This window comes from Paramisgurnus dabryanus, chromosome 3 (genome assembly GCF_030506205.2).
Source record: "Paramisgurnus dabryanus chromosome 3, PD_genome_1.1, whole genome shotgun sequence".
Taxonomy (NCBI): Eukaryota; Metazoa; Chordata; class Actinopteri; order Cypriniformes; family Cobitidae; genus Paramisgurnus; species Paramisgurnus dabryanus.
Window position 1 is genome coordinate 24,839,822 of NC_133339.1, and position 21,237 is coordinate 24,861,058.

The following is a 21,237-nucleotide window of genomic DNA, read 5'->3' on the forward strand; positions in this document are numbered from 1 at the left end:
ACTCCAACTCTTTATGGTGATCCATGTGATGGAGCATGTTTGAGATGAACATGTCCAGCAAGGGAGCAGACAAAAGCTCTTTTGCAATCCCTTTGATGAAAATTAGCCTTCTGGTAACAACGCCATCTTGGAGTCACGTCATTCACGAGAGTGACCGCGCAACAAACTAATGTGCTACCCTTTCGTGAATCGCAAAAGTTACCGGAAACTAATTTATAAAGTTTGAAATGTGGATATTTTTCTTACAATATCACATTGATTAACCTTTATTAACGCCTTGGAGACTTGTGGAGCAAGATGAATGCACTTTTGGGGGTTTAAAGTCAGAAGTTGTTCCCTGATCCCTTACTAAAATAACTCCAAATGTGTTTGTCTGAAAGATGATGGACATGTGTATCTTGGATTGCTTGATGGTGAGTAAATCATGGGGATTTTTTTTTGGGGGGGGGGGTTGGAGTATCCCTTTAATTCCTTTGTGCTGTTGATTCTAGTGATGCACCGATGTATCAGCCGCCGATATTTATCAGCCGATTTTTGATGAATTTGAAACCATCGGCATATCGGCAACAGCACGAGAAAGCCTGATACCGATTGTGTATTAATTAACCGCATAAAGGCAATGAGTTGAATGTCTGTTGCATAATCCAGCATTTTTAACAATAATTATCAAAATAATTAAATACTTCCCAAAACAAAATAAGTTGCATAAATTATAGTTTGTCAGACGTGCGATGAGGGAAAAAATAATGAATCACGTAGTTAATCACGCGCAATTACTCATTCACGTGATCCATGCGGTCTAGAGTATTTCGGGAAAATGTCTGCGGTATGGGCTTTCTTCAAAATCTCAGATAAAGACCAAAAAAATCACCATTTGCAGCGAGTGTTCAGCAGAAATATCAAGAGGAGGTTGTATTGTATACAAGTGTTTAATATCGATATCGGCATTGGTATCGGCCAGAAGTTGTCTGTTTAAATTGGTATTGTATCGGCCCATAAAAATCCTATCGGTGCATCCGTAGTTGATCCATTACAAGATGCAGAATCAGTATCGGCGAATCAGCTCTGATGTGAAATATTATTGATGTCTAATGAAAGCCTACAACTTAACCTGACACAACAGTGGACGTTCCTTCAGGAAACACAAATCTATTTGTCTAATTTTATTTCTTAGAAACTTTATTTGAAAAGGGAGGCTCAAACGTTAACCATCACACCAGTGGGCCTTTGGCTAACCAGGCAAACATGTTCTTGAAACACGGTTAGGGAAGCTTACCTACCGTAAACTGAATCACAGTAGATGAGTTTGATCGCGTAATTTCATTCCCACTTCGTGTTTTGTGCGTAATTGATCAAATTTTCCTGTTTTCTATTTTAAACAAACTACTAAATTAATCACAGTAATGATGTTCAGCATTGCATTACAATGCGAAATTGTGCAGATTAAAGGCAAAACTCATAAGAGCAGTGATGTTACATCACATCGCTCATGATAGGAGTCATCACTCTGGAGATTCATAAGTTCATCTCTCTTCTAAATGTGCTTTGTGCTCATTTGCCCAGCACTACAGCTTATTTGAAACATCATGTGTCAGGTTAAATAGCAAACAATGATGTAGTCACTGCACAGAATAGAAAATGAAGGGAAGGCGCTGTCAGCTCGGTGTCCTGTTGTGGTGACTAGGAGCCACTGACACGAGCAGATGGCTGTGGACAGCGACAAGCTCCGTCCGGTTATTCTGGCTCTCCGCCTGTCCAGTGTTTTGTTTTGAGAAATGGTGACCTGTTTGTCAGAGGGACAAAAAGTAAACGACATCCAAAAGAAATGCAAAGTTTGTGACCTGAAAGTGTTCTGTTGTATTACATATGCTACATTCACATTGTAAATCAGTTTATTTCTTGCCGATCCAAAATTGACATCAACGGCATTTAGGCTGTACTGTCCTAGATGTACTGTAGGCAAAACAAAATCTTACAAGTTACAAAGAACAACATTACTATTTCAGTCACTCTTGTGACTGTGTGTGACATCACTGCATGTAGGCGGAGTCAAATCTCAGAGCCTGGAGCACAGATAAAGCACAAGGGAAATAATTAAAACCGTATACAGAACCAATGGTTCTATTGTGGTCCACCAGGACTGGCTGACATCACAGGTACTGACACTTTACAAGGACATTGCCATGCAGCACATAGAGGATACAGATTCTCATGCCCTGAAGTCAAACGGCAAACCATCTCATGTGACATCACACCAGAAAGTAGTACATTTCACAAGGTGACAGAAAGGCTTTGATACAGGAGCGCCCGTACCCGTTCGTTCTGAACCTATCGAGGTCACGTTGCCTTAAAATACCAGGTTCTCTTTTTTGGACTGGGACAGGCTGGTAAAAATAACGCTTGTGTGCCGCATTAAATTATCTTGAAAAGAGGCGCTAACCGCATCATGACCTAGTTGATGAATGAAGCTGGTTCATGCATACAGATGCAGCTTTTTCTGGACGAGCAAAATAGCTGGTTTAACTATTAACTCTCTTATCACACAAAAGCAAACAAGCACACGTAAACAAGGCAAACTGAATAATAAAGACGATGTAAAATGCGAATTGCAATATGTGCATTATCAATTTAACATTTAGACCAACATGTCAAGACCAATAATAGCAGACTTATTATTGTCTCAATGGCAATGAAACCGATATGCATTGTGAATTTCGTCCATGCTTGTAGCGTTGTAATGAGACAAATGGGTTATGCTGCTCTTTACAATTATTAAAAGTTAATAATTTTCCCGATCTTCATCCGTCATGTATGTTCGTAACTGTGGTTGGTTGTGAGAGCACTCTTTTCTCAAAACCTGCAATCAGATTGCTGTCACATTCAATGATGCCATCTCATTCATATAAACTGAATCAAATACTCTTCTGTCTATAGCTGATCCAATATATGCTTGGGCTTTCTATCAATGTGATAAAGGATGTAGCAAACTGCTACTGATCTGAAAGATGGCATATACTGTAGCACATTTTGGAAGAGACATGCTGACTCCTCATGATATGCCAGAATGCCCAAAAAAACAGGATCAGCCTCATCTAGTGTCCTGCTGATGAAACTGCAATATAATACATATACTACAAAAAATCAAGAGAGATACAATGCAGAATATTTCATATATTGTCAGATTATAAATGAGATTAGTTTTAATTGAACTCTATAAAGTACTAACCAGTCTAACTGTACTAACTAGTGTTGTAACTGGTGTGATGATACATTTTTGCATATGCTGTTTGGGTTTTATCTGATGTGTGTCTCACCTTGAGATGTTTTTTATAGGAGTTCCCATCTATACTGGTAATCCATTTAAAAATAATAATAATAATAATTTTATAAAAATATATATGTTAATATAATACATAACAAAATTTAAATTTTCAGACATGGAATAGCATGTACTAATAGTGGGAAATACGATAATAGGATGGAGGTCTGGAGCTGCTGGTGGTGGGATTTGGAGAGGGAAGAGGCATTTGGCATGGCACCGTCAAAGACACACCCCAGCAGTTTAACGGACTGGCGTAACACTGATGGATTATCTGCATCATGTGTCCTTCATGCTGTCAAAGCCCCTGGCATCAAATCGGATGTGTCCAAGACATCTCATCTCGCTTATCACCAAGGCGTTGCACCAAAGTCTCCATCTGAAGTAGCAAAACACCTTCTATTATCAGAAAGCAGATCTGGGCTACGCATTACGGCCACTGAGCAGCTACCTGTGTCATTCATTTGGAAATAATGGGCCCATTTAATGCCTCAGATGTCTCTTGTCTGAATCTTTGTGGAAATCAGCACCAGGAGATTTGTGATTTTTACAAACTGGCACATTATAAAATGTGTTTCCAGATAGCAAATTAGGATCATTTGATGCTTATGATCATTTAACTGCATGTAATTTGAGGAAACAATGCTATTGAAGGTTTATTAAATAATTGCAGACCAAATGTGGTTAAGCATGAAATATAAGATGGATTACTCCACTTACCACTAACTAAGAATTCAGTGCCTCCTGCTGAAATATTAAAATGTTTGTGTGGGCTTTGGACTTTGGTTTTATAATTTAGTAACTTGGAAACTGGGCCAGCAAATCTTTGTTTTCATTATTAATAATGAATGTTATTCGTGATTGAATAACCATGTCGGAAAATCAATATACTCTACCTGGGTTTGGACTGTTCTCGCTGCACGCTACAAATGTGTGTTGTAATAACATTTTTATATATATATAGATTTAAATACGTTTCAGAGAGAATTGTTGGTGCCAGATTTCACATTTGCATTGATGTTTGTTTTTAAAGTTCAACTTGACTGCATTTTTTCTTAAAATAACACAGTTATAAGCTGATTTGGAGATTTTAAATTATGTCAAATTCAAATAATCTTCTGCTTTTGTCGAAAGAATGAATAAAAGGCATTTGGGTTGAATTCCACAAAGAATAAAGTTAAAATATCCTCAAAATATGCAAACGTTCTAAGTGCATTTGATATGTTTTCTTGTAAATGAGCATTTTTTTTATCAGACTCTTAATGAATTCTGCCAACAAACCAATATTTCTTAATGAAATTAGTTGACTAAGTTTGGGAGGAGCATGCATGTAATCGAACCAATCAACATGAGGAGGTGTCTATGCTTGGAAACCTCTGCTCGGACAGCATGCCAAATCTGCTTTATCTTATTCTCTATTTATTACTTTATTGCGAACTCGTGAAATGGCCCATGTCCGGGATTAGGCATATTTAAAGCGAAAGTATTTGATGAACGTATACATGCCGAGAGCATTGATGTGGCTTTTAGAGGCTTTTATTGAGCTCCTCATATGTTAAAGTTGTATTTATAAATATTATAGTAGACAGGCTGTCAGTCCAACATAGCCTAAGATTCACCAGTGTGCACACAAATAAATGTCACCATTTCAATTCAGTCTGATTTAAAGGTACACTGCAGGGAGAAAACCATAAAAGGCTGTTTCATTTTTAATATAACCTGAAAAAACGAAACAAGTGCACTTTAAGAGGGAAAACTGACATCTACCTTTTTTGCCACTAAAGTGCAATGCTCCACTGACAATGACATTTTACAAATAAATAAATGGACTTGTAGTAACTGACATTCATTTTTATGATTACAATATTTCAGACTGCATCTATTTTCAAAATAATGCGATTTTTTTCCTTTGCCCTTTAAGACCTATATTAAGTGTTGTGGTAACACTTTCTCTTGAGGGGCACAGTATCAGCCGAAGTTTGCAATGTAGTTCTTGTCAAACCAAGTCCAGTAGTCTATATAGTCTGAGTGTATCCTAACACAAGGTGAGCACACTATCACAGCATGCATGTCTACTTGCCAGGAAGTAAGAAGTCTTTGATCATAATATCTAAGGTTGTGCTTGTAAGGCGGTTGTCATTGCTGCAGGTGATATAAAGCTATAAAAGCACCACTCCCACTAGCTGGTATATCGTTGCTCAATTATTCCAGTCTTTCTTAGTATATCCTCAATGAAATCCTATTAAGAAGTTTTTGATAACCTGAAGATCAACCCTGTAATCTGTACATCCACCATATGATGTCCTTTATGACCCATAAGATAAACAACCATTCTGTCGTGATCAGAGAATTGATACAGTATGACATGAAATGCTCTTTGCATATGTTTTGAAAAAGTTTTAATAAAAATGCACTGTAAAACCTAAAAGTTAACTCAACTCAAACCATTTAAGTAAACCGGTTGCATTAGTTTTAAAACACATACATTTGAGTACTGTGTACTGCAATTATTTCTACAAGACATCGATGTGATTAAAAGGAAAGCAAATTGAAACTTTTGCTTTAGTCTCTTGTGTCTCAGATATTAGTTTTGAGAAAAAGGCATTGAAATCTTACAAATGTCTAAATTAAAGTTTTAGAAGAGATCTCAAACTGAGCTCAGATTTGCCAAGTCTGCTTTCAAAAACTGTAGATTTCAATATGAACTTAAACATGAATATGAACACGTCCATGTACTCCACCCTAGACTGTTCATTTAGTTCTACTTTACATTAGAAATATATTTGAATGACTGCATGCAACTTCAAATACTCCATCCTAAATGGCCATGCATTTACTGTTTTGTGTTTTCTTTATTTCTATTTAATGTGATGCTGCTTTACAACAATAAACGTTCGTGAAAAGCAGTGTTTAAATAAAAAATTGAATTAAACATTTCACATTAAATTTATCCAAATACTAATTATTTTACCCATGCATTCTACATTAATTTTACAGCTCTATACTCTTAATATTTTTATATTTATGAATATAAAAACGTACATATTTGTACATCTGTAAAGCTGTTAATACGCAAATAATTAACGTATTAGTCGTTTCAAAATGTCACTATTATACGTTTCAGTGTGTATGAAAACGTCAACTTTACGTAAAAATACACACATATTCTCATGAGATCACGCTGGTTAACGCTACCTCCATCAAAAATGAGATGGCATAAGAATTGTAACACAAACATTTTCCATTTCCTTTTTTTATTACAGAATTTAAAAGTGTTTCACATTATTTTTGTTGTAATAAACATTGTCAGAAATGCTGCAGATAAAGCTTAACTTGTACTGAACACAGGAACATTCCTTTAAGCAATTACATCAATGCACATATCTACAGGATTCAGTAAGTGCAGCGAAATGCAGGCTCTCTACGGTGGAATTACTTTGGGTCTTAGTAAAGAAAAACATGCCTCTTTTTAGGATACAAAAATGCTACTACAGCTGTTTTGAAAGAAGTTAACTTGAGAAGTTTACAAGAGGTCAGTCACGAATTCCCACAATTTACGAATGCTATGACGGCAGGAGAAAAACAGTACAATAATAGCAACCAAGCACAGCGAAAGTTCAGTTCTGCCCTGCTTGAGCCAGTAATGAAAGAACAGAGAAGAGACAAGATCCTTTAATTAAAGTGGGACTTATTGAAATGAGGGTGAACTAGAGACAGCATTTTAAAGCGCTTCGTTTACACTTTTACCGAAGAGGTTGCTCTTTTATAATTACACAGTTAATGGATCTGAGATTATTAACATGCTTATATCACCAAAGGGACCAGTTTTTTTTTTTTTTTTTTGTAAATAATAAACAAATATTATCTCTTAATGTAAAATTCTGAAGGGAATAAGGGTGGTTGACCCCGGAGCAAATCTGAATAATCTATCACAAAATGTGGTATGTTTCTGCCAGACAGCACTGCTTGTGTAAGTGAAATGCTGACGTGATTCAATTAAGTAACAGCCTTGAAATGTTGGCTGTTCCACATACTCAACATGGGTTATGATCCAATTAGAAGTCACAGATATTTGGCTTTCACACTGTCCTACCTTTCCTTTGGGTTTCCAGTGTGTCCAGATGTAGAAATAAGCACCTTGTATCTTTGTTTTTAGATTGATCCCAAATCAATGAATCTGTTACTGATTACCTGAGGATAATAAACTTACAGAAAACATTTTATTTACATAACTTCATCCAGCCTGATCTCTAAGAATTCGTACATATTTTACCTTACTCGTATAAATTAGTACGAAGTTAATCATGCAAAACTGTACACTTAATCATAAAAAAACAATAACGAAACCCCACCACTAACCCCAACGTCACGGAGCAAAGGCAAATCATTAATAAATGGATGAATGTGGTCATACAAATTAATACGAATTAGCCATCTGATAAAATACGAATTGTCATAGCGTTGCTACATCACACAACAATGATTAAATGTGTCATTTTCCATTTTCATTCAGAAGTACGCTTTTGCGAATCAAATGTAGATTTACGTTATTTTACCACTTCATGATGATCACATCCAATATCTGTCATAACTATTATAATTTCTGTTTTGTGATGAACTGTCTGTTTTAATTTCGTCCTTTTGACCACACACCAGATTCCCTTTTCAAAAAATATAACACAGTCTGACATTACTCATCATGAAATCATAAGATAAAATGAGTATGTTAGATATGATTTGACAGTGTGTCCATCATTGCAGGAGTCCATCACTTTATTTATTTACTTATTTAAATTAAATTTTGATTCATTGTTTGTTCTTATTTGTTGTGGAAAAGCAAAAGATTACATAGAAAGGGGGAGGGGTCCCCCATACAAGCCTATGTACCATGGCCTAAAAAAATGACAAACCCCTTTTACACAATGTGTTGATCCCAGAAAATGTAAACATTTTATCTTTTCCATGATGGAAACCTTGTAACATTGCTGTAATATTCAAAGGAATGCATCCTGTGTGAACAAAGGGCCTGAACAATGTTGTAGGAGGAGTGTCATAGCAGGGGCAGCGCCAGCTTCAGCCCCAAATGTTTTGAGTCAAGCCCCCAATGTAATGACTGTCAATGAGCAAATATGAATCTGGACAATAGCCTATATAAACCCTCAAAATAAGTTGCTTTATTTCATTGCGGTTTGGCTCGGCATATACTGTAAACAGCCTGTAAAAATAGACAGTAAAAAATAATCTAGCCTATAAAATACATTTCTTTGCTGTCGGTAGCCTATTGGCTACTCCGTTTCTTCCTCTCTCTTGAATATGCAGCAGGTAGGGGAGGGGCTAACACAGTTAACACAGAGTGCGAGTTGAAACAGTCAGCGAGCAGGAAAGAAAAAATTGAAGAAAAATGAAGCAAATTAGACTTTGGGGATTTTTCGGGAAGAAGTCATCATATCATCTGGCTGGCTTTCACTGTAGGCCTATTTGTTTAACTAGCTAGTTATTACTACCATAGGCTAACGTTATACGTTAGCACTTGTACTGGCATCTTCCGACTCTCGTCCGGATAAAAACACAGGAGAAGAAGCTGAAACAAGTGATAGAAGATTGCTCACTCACTCAAATATAAAATAACGTGATCATCATCAAACATTAAACAGTGTGTAAATCAAAACCCCCCTTAATATTAACAAAGGAGGACCACCTGTGCCGCCTTTTGTGGGAAGCTTTCAAATTTAAAGATGTATTTTGATTCAAACGTAATTTGTAACTGTAATAAAAAAAAACTCTGGGTGATCCCTGTATTTACATAAAATGGTCTGGGCTAAGCCTCGAATGTCCTTCAATGCTGGAACGCCCCTGTGTTGTAGTGATGACCCATCACTTGCACAGTTACAGTTACATTATGCATCACATCACGGGTCTTTGCAGGATCCTTATAGGATGTGTGTAAACGTATGTACTGATTTCAGAAAATCACTGACAGTGTGAATGAACCAAACTCAAATAATCCCGGGACGCATTATCCGAGTAAAATGAAAAAAAAAAGATTCATTTAATTTACTAAATTTTTGAAGTGGTTGCAAACAATTACTTTGAGCTACATTTTTTTTATTAGAAAAATAAATACAAATAAAAAACTTTTGTTTAAATGTATTGCCACCACGTACCTTTAAAAAATTAAGTAAATTGAATGAAAACTTTTTTTGTGTTTGTATGTGAAAAGGTTTGTGAAAATGGCTACCAGTCAGAAGATTGGTCAAGCCTACTGTCCTCATTAATAAATATTAAACCACTGTCGTTCACATTTTCAAACAACAGTTATCCAAACTATGAAATATATCAAATTGTAATATGAGAATTATAGTGATCACAATATGTTAGACCAATCAAATTCATCTTATATTTTATTAAGGTTTTATTGAATGTCTTATAAAGGTGTATTTTATAAATGAGAATGTTACATGGGTTAGTGTATCATGCATATGTACAGTAAGAGGCTAAAGTCTTGACTAAATTCCAAAGATAAGGTTTGTGTATGCAGGACATAAGCTTTAAATTAAAGCCATTTTTCTTTGTTGCCCAATGTCACCCTAAACCGTATCCAGGGATTTGATCCAGTTTAAATTTTGGCCCTCATTTATGAGTGTGCTGTGGCAACAATGTACAACCAGTGCTGGCGCCAGCCGAGCGGTGATGAGGGGGCGTCTGAAATACAGAGGGGGGCATATATCACATGAATGCATATAATTCTCCTAGCTAGAAAATACCTATAGCTTTGCTACGTTGCTTTAGTTTTAACGCGTTATAAACAAACATCTCAGTAATACATCCACAAAAACTGCAGCTATAGTAAGCAACGAACAGAGCTCTGAACAATTTTTGCTACTATATAAAATGCCAAAAAAGGAATACCTATATATTTGCAAAACACTGCTTATTTGGAGCTCAGACTCAGAGGTAGTGGCAGTTGCCGTGTAGTTTCTTTCTTTTTAGTCCATTTTCGAATGTCCATGGTGAAATTAGTTAATGCAATATGAACCTTGAAATAATGGAATGTTCGTAGCCTTTGTGTTTGCTTTCTGTAGTGCAAGAAATTTTATGTAATATTTGATTGGGGAAACACACTTACTCAAGCGACCAATCAAAATTCGACCTTGCCTCACAGACAGTCCTTAACTAAAATATTTCTATTTTAGCTTATTATTTACTCTATAAGACAATACACTAGGAAAATATGATTTTAAAATAGCACATTTTATTCATAAAATCCCATTCAACAGTTATTGTGATCTGAGGGGCGGGATAGTGCCGGTGAGGTGGGGCCAGCCCTTTGTACAACCCTCAATTTATAAGCTTAACTTATGACAAAATTATGCACAATGAGGGTCCACACGTGGTACTTCCATTTCACAAGAAGAAATAGAGACATGCCCTCAAATATTATTAACAAGATTGGAGTGAGACTAAGTACTGGTGAATTTTTTTTCTATATGCCTTTATGTCAGTTTTAAATAGTTTGTATATAGAATGGTCTGCTTTGTTTAAATAAACTTTTTTTTATTGTAGGACAACTATGAATAAACACAGAAAAGAGAAAATGGAAAAGAATATAGAAATTCAACATAAAGAAATAAAAAAATTCAAAGGAAACTGAACCCAATCCAGAATTGTGATAAAGGTTCAAATCTAATCTCATTTTTATCTTAAAACTTCCATTTAATGTTTTTAAAATACACTTTAAAATACTTTTGTGCTATATACTTGCTGTGCTCTCTTAAAATGAAAATTAAATAATAAGTTAAAAAGGAATAAAATAATGCAATGCAATCATGCAGTTGATCTAATGGATAGGCTTTCAATCTTCTGTTTATGTTTCAATCTATCAATTGTACTCTGCAAAGATTCAGCAGCCTGCATTTTTCAATTTAATATATATCTGAGACTGTGGCTGATAAGGTGTGACAGTCCTTTGCCTCAACAGCTACCTGACTCAGACCTGACAGTGTGCCAAGGCTCTGTATTTCTTTGTGAAAGATATCGCTGGATTTCTGTGCATCAGCACCGCAGTCAGTATGTTGAGTCCTAATAACACCATTGATTCCCTCCTTGTCATTTCTGATGAATAAACAACCCGTGTTATTAAACGACGCTGTCAATCAGTTAAATGAATTGCATTATATGCAGATTTATTCAAATAAATCACATATCAATATTTGCTGATAAAAGTTGCCAAATAAATACCATTTACAAAGACACTGCAGTTTAGAAAATAAATCACATATCAATATTTGCTGATAAAAGTTGCCAAATAAATACCATTTACAAAGACTGCAGTTTAGAAAATAAGTAAATCATTAAATAGACTAAACACAAAGTTATTTGACATGAAGTAATTGTTTGTTGTAAGTCAATATTGTTGAACAATATGGGTTATTTTTAACCCAGCGTTGGGTCAAAAAGGGACAAACCCAGCCATTGGGTTAAATGAACCCAGAAAATGTTTATATATGACCCAACAATGGGTAAAAACAACCCAACACAGGATAAATTACCACCCAGCTTTACTTTACACTAAATATTGGACAGAACACACCGCTGGTTTAAAATTGACCCAATGCTGGGTCATTTTTAACCCAGCGTTGGGTCATTTTTAATCCCAAACGTGTTTTGTCCAATATTTACCCAACATGGGTCAAAAATAACCCAACCATTTCTAGAGTGTATGATGCAACAAGAAGCACGTGTAAGCCCTGTAGGCTATAATTATATTGTTAAATACTTTTAAATCAACATACTGCTGTCTTTTCGTTGTTATTGGTGGCATGTAAATTTAGTTTGATGTTAATAAATGCATCATAAAACATTGCTTCATTATATCCAGCAGATGAATCTGTCTAATGTGTTCTCTATGGCCATTATAGATACAATGTCATGCTTTTACCAACTGTATTTTATAGTTTATTTTCAGCTTTTATATAAGTGCTACATTTCAAAGAAGAGATTTCTACATCCAGCTTCATTAAATGTAAATGTAAAGCTTACATATTTCAGTTTTGATTTGATATGTTTTTCTAGTGGTCACGCTCTGCTGCTGGAGATGAAAGCATTAATCACAAAGGTAAAGGTGACCCGGCTTTAGGTGAACTACTACAAAAGAGTTTCCCGGTGAGACGGCGGGAACAATTAAGCTTTTAAATTACAATGGTGAGAGAGTCCCTACCAACTATAAAATACCATCTTTTTCTTCAAAACCCATGAATTACTTAATCATGTCATGCATGGCAAACCTTAATGGTACTAATCTGATGGCACTATCATCTTATTCTCATTTCGGATATTAAGTCCACACTCACCATTATTCACTATTATGTTCATCATTCACATTTAACACATCCCAATAGCCTGCTTTCAGTCGCTTATACTGAATCTCCCCTCTTTATTTCAATGTCCTGATAGCACCCGAAATACTCTGTATGAGACAGCAGACCACTGCCTTTTCTTTCTGATCTAAAAAAAAAACAAAAATTGGGTTTCATCCCTTTGAGAACATAATGGTGGCTAATGTGGCCTTTTTCCTTTTGTTCGATGTGTGTAACTACCTAAGTGTCTCGAAAAGATACTCATCTAGGATAATTTCACTGATGAACAATTAGCATGCAAGAGCCTGCTTCTGAAAAAATCATTTGAACATCCTGCATGGCCTGCAGATACGACAGCTGGGCTTGAATTTGGGTCCATAAACTCTTAGGATGTATGCAGACTGCATGAATTATACATTACATTTTCATGCAGTGTTCTGCACACAGGCGAGTTGGGCTCAAGTCTTTGTATAAATTTATGTGTCCACTTTAATCTACTAAAATATCTGAGCTCATAGATGGAACTATTCAATAGAAATTAGACATTTGTATATTACTGACCTGCTGAAAAATGAATGTTTGAGAACAAAAATATTATAACTTAAGGCAGTGGATCTCTAACTGGGGGCCGGGGCCGCGAGATGGTGCCAGGGGGGCCCCAGTTTTATGACATTTTATAAAATACATTCATTTATCATGAATTCTGTGTAATTAAACCTTAAAAAAATTAGGCTACTAACCAACAGCACTACTTTGTATAATTTAATATGTTTTGTTTAATTAAAATGTTAAATTTTAGAACAGTTTTGTCATAAATTTTCTTTGGGGGGGGGGGGGCGCGAAGGAATGCACCGTACACAAGGGAGGTCGCATGCGGAAAAAGTTTGAGAACCACTGACTTAAGGGACAGTAACTGTGGCTTCTGTTGTAATACTAAATATATATTTACATTTGTGCATTTTTAAACCATTGATAATAACAATAAGATTGTTACACCGTAGTTGTTGAGCAAACGTCTCGGTTACGTATGTAACCCTCGTTCCCTGAAGGAGGGAACGGAGACGTCACGTCGTGACCGACGAATTGGGAACTCGCTTAGAGAGACCAATCTGCTTCGAATACTACTAAAACGCCAATGAACTTGGCATTGAGATATTTGCATAATGCTGGCGCCGCCCCGCCAGGTGCGTATATAAGCAGCAGGTGCAAATGAGGAAATTAGCTTCTTTTTCGCTGAGAAAGCCGGAAAGTGTGACCGGCCGTAACAGCAGGTGGCAGCACCTGTGGCGACGGGACGTGACGTCTCCGTTCCCTCCTTCAGGGAACGAGGGTTACATACGTAACCGAGACGTTCCCTTTCAGTCGGTCACTACGACGTCACGTCGTGACCGACGAATTGGGAATCCCTATCAAAACGCCACTAGGGGCTGACCTCTTCCAGTGTCTGCGTAAAGCCCTCCGGTTCCACTTAAGGATAAGGAGAATTAGGTTTTAAGGCAGAAGGCCGGGCACTAGATGTTCCTTTAACCCCACGGAAGTGCCAGCGACTGGGAAGCGCCCTACCTGAGCGGGATAGGAACGCTGCGGAAGCCACCACCCGTCTTAAGGGTTAATGGTGGGCGAAAGTCAACCGTAGTTGAGGTAAAAATGACAGCCGTGGCTGTGTAAGCAAAGCAGTGCTCTGCTAAGGGAAACGTGGGCTAGTAGGATTAACCCCACGGAAAATACTCACAAAGGAACCCGGTGGGACACAATGTGGAGCCCGAGCCAACACGTAGGTTCGCGAGGATGCAGCTAGTGAAGGCTGACAGCCAATGCTCCGCAACAAAGGCTGCCAAGGCAGCGGAGGAAGAACAATTCAAACCATTACGCATTTTTGTTCTGAAGGCCTTCCATACTGATACAGTTATGAAGCATCAGATGGAGGCTGCAAGCCGACCTGTGAGACTGTTCTCCGTGCTCCCCCTGGTGAGGAAAGAACACGAGAGGATACAGGCTCAATACGAACACTGTAAAATCTAATGAACGTATTAGGTGTCGCCCAACCAGCAGCTCTACAGATGTCTGTTAGCGAGGAACCACGAGCTAGAGCCCAAGATGAGGCAACGCTCCGTGTGGAGTGCGCTCTCAAATTAAAGGGGCAAGGAATACCCTGAAGATTATAAGCCAGGGCGATAGTATCAACTATCCAATGAGACATCCTCTGCTTAGTGACAGCTTTCCCTTTCTGCTGGCCACCATAACAAACAAAGAGCTGGTCTGAGGTCCGGAGGCTTTGCGTGCGATCCACGTAGAGTCGCAGTGCGCGTACGGGGCACAACAAAGCCATGGTTGGGTCTGCGTCCTCCGGAGGCAGCGCTTGCAAGCTCACCACTTGATCTCTGAAAGGAGTAGTGGGAACTTTGGGCACGTAACCTGGTCTGGGCCTCAATGTTACGCTTGAGGCAGCAGGACCAAACTGAAGGCACGAGTCGTCAACAGAGAATGCATGTAAATCCCCTACTCTCTTCACTGAGGCCAATGCTAGCAGGGTCAGAGCTTTCATTGATAAAAGCTTCAGACTCACAGACTGCAAAGGCTCGAACGGGGGGGCCTGCAGGGCTTTCAGCACCATGGACAGGTCCCAGGGAGGAATAGAAGGAGGGCGCGAGGGGTTTAGCCTACGAGCGCCTCTTAGAAATCTAACAACCAAATCATGCTGGCCAACTGTTCTGCCGTTAATAAGTGAGTGATGAGCAGAAATAGCAGCGATATCAACTTTAATGGTGGAGGGTGACAGCCTACCGTCTAACCTATGTTGAAGATATAAAAGCACGGTGTTAATAGGGCATTCTCTGGGGTCTTCGCGTTGCGGACCTCTTCTGCAGAGATTTGTTCAGAACGCGCAAATCCAAGATCGGTCGCAACCCACCGCCTTTTTTGGGTACTATAAAATACGGGCTGTAGAAGCCCGATCTCATCTCGGTTGGAGGGACCGGCTCGATCGCGTCCTTCGCCAACAGGACTTCGACCTCTGCACGCAGTACATGTGCATCGGACGCTTTCACCGTGGTGAAACGAATGCCCGAGAATTTGGGTGTGTGCCGGATGAATTGAATTTCGTAACCGAGGCGAACAGTGCGTAAAACCCAACGAGACGGGCTGGGAAGCTGAAGCCACGCCCCCAGGGACCGTACGAGGGGAATTAACGGCACTGTCGGGGTACCCGCGGTGGGGCGGCTGAGCGGGACAGGTGGTACTGCCGGTACGTCTGCTGGGACAGCATAAGTATCTACAGTATGTGTGTGTGTGACACTGACCTGAGCCCGCTGAGGGTGACGGTCGTCTGGTCTCCTCAGCGGAGAGCACAGACTCCGAAGAGGGTGCTGGTGGTCCCGTCTCCTCAGCGGAGAGCTGGAACTCCTCAGAACACCCGCTGGCGATAGAGGAGAGGGAGGAAGAGCATGTGAATGCCCGCTCACATCTCTCTCGATCCTCTGAAGACCTGGAGAAGGAATAGGAATGCACTCTTTTTGTGGTTTTGTGGGTACCGGCTGAAAAGCCGGCGGAACAGAAACAAAAGGAAACCAAAGATTCTCCACCCGGCCCTCTACCGGTGGAGGGAGCGATGCCATCACCGTCTCCCGTAGAGTGATCCCATCCCAATCCAGGTCGCCCGTCTCAGGGCCGCTTCGTCTTCCGTTTACCACGGGAAGCGGGTGGGGCGGGCGGGGCGGGCTGTCGACGGCTGTTCCCCCTCCGTGGCCTGGAAGATGTTCTAGTGGGGGGGGCGGAGGCAGCCGCCGCAGGGCGCCCTCGGCGAGGAGCAGACGGGCCCGCCGGCGCTGGAGGGCGAGATGCAGGTCGCTTGCGCCGGGGCATGATCTGTGCGATCGCCTCTGTCTGCTTCTGGGCGGCGGAGAACTGCTGGGCAAAAGACTCCACCGACTCACCGAAGAGGCCAGCCTGTGACACTGGAGCGTCCAAAAACTTGTTCTTGTCCGCTTCCGACATGTCAGCCAGACATAGCCATAAGTGGCGTTCCTGGACCACCATCGTGGACATGGCACGACCAATCGCCTGCGCTGTCACCTTCGTAGCGCGAAGAGCCAGGTCAGTGGCAGCCCGGAGCTCCGAAAGGACAGGCGAGTCGTGTCCTCCCTCGTGCAGATCCCTCAAGGCCTTGGCTTGGTGAACCTGCAGCAACGCCATAGCGTGCAGGGCTGAGGCCGCCTCTCCACATGCCTGGTGGGCAGCGCCCGTTAAACCGGAGGACTGTCTGCAGGCACGAGAGGGGAGGGTTGGGCGGTCCTTCCAAGAGGGAGCGTGTGCCGGACACAGCTGCATCGCGACAGCACGCTCCACGGGAGGGATCCCCGTATAACCCTTAGCGGCTCCGCTGGTGAGGGAGGTGAGGGGGGAGGGCTGAAACGGCCGTAATCTCATGGAAAACGGCGACTTCCAGGTTCTAGTCAGCTCCTCGTGCACCTCGGGGAAGAAAGGCACCGGTGGAGAGGGTTGTGAAACCCGGGCAGCTCCAAAGAACCAATCATCCAGGCGGGACGGTTCGGGCTGAGGGGGGGGAACCCACTCTAACCCTACGGTCTCCGCCGCTCGAGCGAGCACGGCCACCATCTCTGGATCGAACTCCGGCGTCCCAACCCGACCAGAGGGAGGAAGGGCGTCGGGGTCCACGTCAGGGGGAGGAGGCCCACCCTCGGATGCTGCGGCGTCGGTGGACCCGGAGGGCGGCACGATGGATTCTAGAGACATCGTAGAACACGATGCTGAAGTCTCCATCGGCACATCAACCGGCTGTGGATGAGGAGGCTGAGAGCCTGAGGACGAATCCCCCGCTCGGCTCAGCACAGTGATGCGCAGGTCGTCTTTTGAGAGCTTCACAGCCGCACCGTGGCGGCGTTCAGCACTCGCATGACGAGGGTTGCGTTTTTCCCGGAGGAAAGACAACCGTCTGCGCAAATCCACAAGGGACATGTTCTCGCAGTGAGAACACTTACCCCCAGCGAACGCTGCCTCTGCGTGCTCGATGCCCAAACACGAAAGACAACGCTCGTGACCGTCCTTCGGACCCATGTACTTGCCGCACCCAAGATCGCACGGACGAAAAGCCATCCTGAAAAGGACGCTGATGTCCGGATATACGAGAGAGTGGCTGCCTTTAACAAGGCACAAAGCTCTCTCGTATCACTCTTTTAGGGAAATTCACTCAGATGCTTAGTTGATGAGCGCACAGGAAGGCAACGCACACACAAAACTCAAAACAAAATAAAGATGTGGAGTCGTGGAATTAAGCGAAGCGTCCGCTGTGGTACTGCTAGTCCAACCAACTTCAGCAATCGAATCCCACCAGAGTAGAGTAGCTTCTCAGTAGCAGATACTGCCGGCTTTCGAAGCGATAAAAAGCTAATTTCCTCATTTGCACCTGCTGCTTATATACGCACCTGGCGGGGCGGCGCCAGCATTATGCAAATATCTCAATGCCAAGTTCATTGGCGTTTTAGTAGTATTCGAAGCAGATTGGTCTCTCTAAGCGAGTTCCCAATTCGTCGGTCACGACGTGACGTCGTAGTGACCGACTGAAAGGGAACTGTATGTTGTCAAGATACAAAGTACTTGTATGTAAAGTATTTTTAAGGAACTAGACCACTAATGCAAAACTACATTTAGTTATTATACATGTCAGAAAATATTTTTAAAAACGTTTATTTTAAGAGCAGTGTTTCTCTGAACAAAAAAAAATCTCAATTGAAGAATGACAGTTTAAAATAAAACTGGCAATTAATGCCAAATACCACCAATAAAACAAGGACTAACAACTAAAAATGAAACAATACTTTTTAATGAAATAATACTTCAGTACATCTGTGCTCAAGTAAAACTGTTTCCAGAATTCTTGAAAAAATGCCGGAAACAAAAAAGCATAATTAATTAAATCTCAAAACGTAAAGCCACTTAAATATTTGTACCATATATGTTGTCATCTTGCTATCAGGCTCAGTCTGTAACATCTTGTGATCCATGACAATGAGTACCAAATTATTAATATATTTAAAAATATAATCATTAAAAAACTGACTCTAGACACCAAATGTACATGCAATTATAATCACACACATAATGTTAAATATGCGTTTAATTAGTCGAGGTGGTTATAGTTTTAGGTAGGAGAGAACCATGTGCTTTGAATTGAAGCTGTAAGATGTTGTAATTATCATTGCAGTGCGCTCCAAAACATTTTGGCCAGCTCAGCAGTTCTTATTATGTTGTTTCCCTGTACTCATTTCTCTTGTAATGTGTGAGTTTTTGCCGCAGTTCCCTCACAGCTGCCGTCCCCTTTCTGAAGCATTCCGCTGCTTAAAAGCAGAATTCAAGCCTATCTGATTCACTGTTACTTGGGCTGGGATCACCTGGGGCCAACAGCTGTTTCATTGTTTGGAAGTGGGCTGGGATCAGACGACTGCTCATCTAAAGGGATTCTGGCATTCATGAGCTTGTCCTGCATTCCAGTCATTCAACTTTCATTTTGTAGCAGGACAGATTTGAGGCTTTACCACTTTGATTGATAAGGTCAGTGGCGGCCGGTGACTTCTTTTTTCGAGGGTGCATGATGCGAAGTTCGTCACAACATGTAGGTAGCCTGTCATGTGTGGGGTTTGTAATTTCAAAATATGTGTTCAGCGTGTTGAGTGAACCTATGTGTATCACGTATCTTGTCAAAATAAGTGCCTGCTGCAGACGCGTCTAAAGGGTTTGTGATAAAAGATACGCTCACGTTTGCCAGATACTCGTATAATCTCATGCATAATCAGAGTTTACTGTTAAGGGAGTGTCTTGCGTGTATTTTGTGAACGTGAGCGTCTCTTGTATCATAAACGGTTTTGACGCGTGTGCAGCAGGCACTTATTTTGACAAAACACATGATGCATGGTTCACATGATGCAACAAACACATATTTTGAAAACACGAGCAACACACATGACACTACGAACACATATTTTGCGCCCCTCGGATGAGCAGTAACAAGCTGTTTAGTTAAACATGGTCACAAATTGTATGGTCACTCCTTATTAGCTTCTGACTTCAAGTAAAGACCTAAGAATCAGTAAACATGATCAGTCTTGTGCAATACTTATAATTTCAAAACAGATCAAGGGCGTCGATTTGGGTAGGGACTCTAGGTTCCTACCAATATTTTTACTTATTTTATTTTCCATGAATTTATTCAGATGCATGATTTTGCGAGCAGGTTAAGTAATTGAGGAAGAAAGTGTGGAGTGAGATTACATCTGTTAGGGGAGGCACCCCTCTCGGCCACACCCAATTTTTACTAGCAGTTTAATTTTTACGTACTGATTTTGTACTTATTATACTAAAAAACACTTTTTTAGTACTTCTTAATCTTAAGAACATCTAAGTGTAGCCTACTTATCTGTGCTATTTTGAGACAACATGAATATGAACTAAAATGTGCTTTTACTATCTTTGTATTAATTTTGTAATCTTAATCTTGTAGTAAACTTTTTTTTATACATTTTAGCACATTTTAGCTCATAGTCATGTTGTCACAAACACTTAGATGTTCTTGAGATTATCTTCATCTGACAGATGAACGTTGGTCTGTCGTCAAGACCCAACCTTGAAAAGATGTTCTTAAGATTATCTTTATCTGACAGATGAACGTTGGGCAGACGTCAAGACCTAATGTTGGCCTGTCGTCAAGACCTAACGTTGATCTGACATTAAAAACCAACAGCGATCTGATGTCATTACCCAACGCCAAATCCAAAGCTGACGTCAAAATCCAACGTTGATCTGATGTCAAGACCCAACAGTGATCTGACGTTAAAATCCAACGTTGGCCTAAGGTCAAAATCTAATCGTGATCTGACTTTATGACCCAACGTTGACCTGAGGTCAAAATCCAATGTCAGATCAACGTTGAATTTTTAGCAATTCTCACTTATTGTTGCTTAATAGCTTGCATACTGGCTGTTTATTAATACTTATAAAGCTCATATTATTTCCTTATATTCTACATTTTTTTAAACACTTATACCAAAATACAACCGCAACAACAACTACTTTATAAGCTATTAATTAGCAATTAATTAGATTTTATTGAGGCAAAAGTCATAGATAATATCAGTATGTGTTCCCTATATAAAGTTTCATCGACAAAAGTGCTTACCTTTTTACCAGCTATAGATATTTTACACTATATCATTTATGGCTTATAACACTGATTTCTTTGGCAGCAGTTTGTTTGATGAACACTTGCTTTTCTTACTTTTATAGCAATATTTACAGCCATTACAGTTAATAACTCAAGAAAACACTTAATAAAGAGGAAACTGCAGCCAACAGAGACTTATTTGGGTCTCAAGATACAGAAATGAGCATGTGTACATAAGAGCCATACTGAAATTGTGTGATTGCATTTTTGAAGTGAATCATTAAAGGGCCTCTAACAGAGAAATTCTCCCAGTGTGATGCTCTGATCTTTGTGAGGTTCCTCTGTAATTGGATGGACTAAATAAAATCCATCACCGCCCTGGAGATAAT